The sequence below is a fragment of the Elephantulus edwardii genome, unplaced genomic scaffold (genome assembly GCF_000299155.1).
Source record: "Elephantulus edwardii isolate Elephantulus edwardi_28Jun2011 unplaced genomic scaffold, EleEdw1.0 scaffold00143, whole genome shotgun sequence".
Classification (NCBI taxonomy): Eukaryota; Metazoa; Chordata; class Mammalia; order Macroscelidea; family Macroscelididae; genus Elephantulus; species Elephantulus edwardii.
The window spans coordinates 8,768,770-8,773,136 of record NW_006399893.1 but is presented as its reverse complement, the minus strand read 5'-3'; the positions used below and the strand labels follow the sequence as shown (position 1 = coordinate 8,773,136).

At 41.2% G+C, this 4,367-nt stretch overlaps 1 protein-coding gene across 1 annotated transcript in view; it reads right to left on the bottom strand.

Annotated features, from left to right (window-relative positions):
- The window catches only part of MGAT5 (mannosyl (alpha-1,6-)-glycoprotein beta-1,6-N-acetyl-glucosaminyltransferase), a 361,502-nt gene that overhangs the window by 205,057 nt on the left and 152,078 nt on the right, over window positions 1-4,367 (bottom strand). The window lies entirely within an intron of this gene.

The window sequence follows — 4,367 nt, the reverse complement described above, 5'->3', positions numbered from 1 at the left end:
TATGGTCAACTGATCTTTGACAAGGAGATGAAATCAGTGAAGTGGGGGAACGACAGCCTTTTTAACAAATGGTGTTGGCAAAATTCGAAAAATATCTGCAAAAGACTCAAGCAAGACCCACACCTCACTCCATACATACACAAAGACTCTTATAATTAGTTAGTGATTCAGACACAGACGCCCTCTCAGAGTAAATAACCAGTAAAGGTGAAAAAGAAGCAAATAATACCACTTTACATTTGTCCTTTAAAGTGTTTTATGGCCCTGTTTCTTAATTATTTAATGCTTACTGTATCACACTGGAAAAAGAGGGGTTCCTATGGCAGAAATTGAAAAAGACTTGGATGTTGTGGGGGGAGGGAGTGGCAAGGTGGTAAAAGGCACCTCAGTAAGTACCAAGTGAAGGAGAGAAATGACTGGCATCAACTACAGCATGCCCGGGAAGGCAACAGGGTGGTACCTGAGTCACAGAGCTCAAGCATTTATCTCAGATTTGGGAATGCAGCAACAATTTTAAGGCTTAAGGTCAAGGCATTTCTCATTTTCTTGTCGCTTACTTTACCTGATCTCACAGAGGAAAATATTCGGATAGCCAAGAGGCACATGAAGAAATGCTCAAAATCACTGGCAAGAAAAGAGATGCAAATCGAAACCACGTCACTCCAATAGCAGTGGCAAAGTTTAACAGGAGCAAGTAATAAATGTTGGAGAGGATCTGGCGAGATAGGTACTCTTACATACTATTGTAAAATGGTACAACCACTCTGGAAGGCAGTTTGGTGTTTCCTCAGAAAGCTGAACACAGAAATTCCATACGATCCAGCTATTCCACTGTTTGGAATATACCCAGAGAGAATAAGAACTGAGGCACAAATGGAGACTCATACACCAATGTTCATAGCAGCATTATTTACCATTGCAAGAACATGAAAAAAGCCCAAATATCCAACCACAATAAAATAGATTGAAAAATTATGGTACATTCACACAATGGAATACTATGCAGCATATGGAAACAATGACTTTGTAAATTACTAACTTGGGAGGGACTGGGGGCATTATGATACGTGAATTAACTCAGTCCCATATGGACAAATACTGTATAAAACCATTATTGTAGAATGAGTTTGAGGATCCAAGTGGGGGAGGGGCAGAGGGATGAGGATGGGGAGGACAGTGGTTAACCATAGGATCGCACAATTTGATGGGGGGGGGCTTGAGGGAAATGGAAAAGATCAAATGGGAAAAAGTATATGAACTTTGTAAAATAAACCAGTATTTTTTTAAAAAAAAGTGATAAAACTTCTCAGAAAAAGGGATATGAGAGAGAGAGACACACACACCAAAGATCAAGATCTGTGAGATTCACTCTGAGAGATGGGTTGTTCTGTCAGTGCACAGGGGTTTCAAGAACCAAGGAAGAGGGGAAAGAAAGTATGAAAAGAGCCCAAGATTCTGTATATGTTACTTCCACAAAGCTTACCAAAGAAAACAGGGAAGTTAACTTATAGTAAAGGGAGAGAAAAGAAAACTGTATGAGGAATGCATTAAGGAATATTGTAATACGTAATATCTCTGGTCTCTTTATCAAAATTGGCCATATTAAAAAAAAAAGGTAAAAGCATCTAGTCACTAAAAAATAATAACAGTATTGGAGGGAAGCTGTGTTTCAGCAACAATACTCTGATCTTCCAAGTGGGAAACCTGGGCTCCATCCCCAGTGAATGCAGTTCATTTGCAGCTACCATTTGTCTGTCAGGGGAGATATGAATGTCCCTATGACGCTGAACAAGTTTCAGCAAAGCTTCCAGACTGACACAGTAGAAAGAAGGGCTTGCAATTTACTTTCAAAAAGCAGTTTTGAAAACTTTTAAGATTCACAATGGTCCAATCCTATTGTGCATGGAATTGTCATGAAACAGGAATTATCTTGACAGCAACTAACAACCACAATACAATCATTAAAGATGACTAATAAACTGCCATGATAACAACCATAAGAAACACATGGTTCACCTCCACCAGCTGCTCTGATGGAGAAGAATGGGCACTCTTTCCTGGTGCAATATATTGTCTCTGAAAACTTGCTACAGGGTCAGCTGTGAGTGGGCTCCAGCTTGACAGCACACAACAGCAACACTAAACTGCCACAGAGCTCAGATGGAGGAGTCCACAGGGAGCCGTGCTGCTAACCCAAAGGACAAGGCTTTGTTGACATGAATCCACCAGTGGCTTCACAGGTGAAAGAGGGGTGATCTATTCCTGGTAACTTACAGACTCAGACAACTGGTTCTGACTCCATGGCACTCAGGGGGTGCGAGTGAGTGAATAAACAGCAAGGAGGCTTGGTTGTGCAAAGACTAAGCATGCAGCTGCTGAAAGTCTGACAGTTCAAATCTCACCACTGGCTTCTGTAAAGATTACAACCAAGAACACCCGAGTGGGCAATTCTTCCTTGCTACCTTGCTACCCAGGGTCACTACTAACTAGAATGAACTCAATGGCAACAAACACTAACATCACATAGCCACTGAAAACCACTCTTCCATGGACTGACTACAGAGGGGAGGGTAGGGGGTATCCTTAGAAGGGTCCCTGGGTTAGCAGGGGTGGGAGCGAGACCCCTGTTTGTTTTTGGGTTAGCGGGACAGAGTTCAGTAAGATGGTTTGCCCTCTAGCTCCTGGTGAGTTTTCAAAGAAACATGTCTGTTTAACTAATCTAGACATTTCATGCAAGTTGGTTTTTATTATGACCAAAAATAACCGGTCTGATTTGCATGAAGCCATCTGCTACTGTAAATAATCTACAAGCCATGCACAAAGGGCAGCAAGACTTGGTGGAGGGTGGAATCCTTGATAATAAAAGACCAGAGCTCCCTTTCCTTCTGGTGTGACAAAGCTAACGCCTTGTCACCTAGTGGATTCTGGCTCATGGTAACCCCAGGAGTGTTGGGGTAAAAACCGCTCTGGATGGATTCCATGGGTGGAGTCTGAGAAGTAGATTGCTGGGTCTTTATTTTATTTTATTTATATTTTTAAGGTGCCTCTGGGTGAACTTCAACCTTCAATCTTTTGTAACCATTTGTATCACCCAAGGACTCTGAAGTAAAATGGGATTTCATCACATCTGTGATTGGCTTCAGAGATATTTTCCCATAAAGAAATTTGAAATGGTCTTACTTATTAAAAAAAAACAAAAAAAACACCACAACTTGTACCTTTATTTGGATGTTCCTGATCTAACTGCCTACTGTAGAGCAAGGTCTCCAAGGAAGGAGCTGTTTGGAATTCCACAGAAGAGCAAACGCAGGGAACCCGAGGGAAGACTACCACCCAGGGATGAAGTCTGGGATGTTCTCAGAGGCTCTGCACACATCTGTACCTCATCTTCTTAAGCCAGATTGAATTATTTATCTAAAATTAAATTTTTGTAAATGGACTCAATAAAACACTGCTGTAAAGCATATTTATAACATGAAGGCTTCACATGAGTTGTAGACACAACTGTGAGATCTCCAACCTCACACAAACGAACAAAATCAAAGGGTGAGCCTGAGCAAGCAGGCTGGAGGACTGAAATATACCCCACATTCACTAAGTCCACTGATCCAGCAACATGCCAACCAAAATGCCTTTCCCCATGAGCAGCGAACTGGGGAAAGTGATGCAGAACTGACAGTCAAGGAGAAAGGCACTGGTGAGACCGGATATTGAGAAAAATGACACAACTGTGCGTCACTGACGTCTACATGTTGTGTGAAAAAAGACACTATGTAATTTGGGCACTGCACACACACAGGCAAGTGACACAAGTCCTGTGTCAGAGAAGTTCAACTCCTAAATCTGCTCTCAAGTCCAATTTGTATGTAAATTGGGACAGTAAGGCATGGTTCTTCTTAATGCAGGTTGGTCAAATATTTGTCTTAACATAAAGTATATGCTTCTGTGTATAAAAATGAAAGAAATACTTCCTCCAGATACACTAAAATATCACTAACAATAGTAATAAATAAGGACATAATAATGCTTTGCTGTGAATTGCAAAGTAGTGCCTACCTGTTATATCAACCATTATATGGCACATGACGGTACATTCCCATCACCCTGTCAACCCCAGAGGAAGAATCATCCAGCATCTCCACTACTGATAATTTGGTCCAAGGTGATTTTCTAAAACATGAATTCCCTATCGAATACTTGAGACTTTAATTCCTCTTTGAAACTGCTCCTTCATCCCAGTTCTTCTCACTCTGAACACTAGATAATATCTTCTAAGCCTTCAAGGGCACGCAGGCAAGTTCAGAAAACAGAGCTGGTCTATTTTAGCCAGAAATCTCACCGTTACACACTGACTTGTTTTTTTTTTT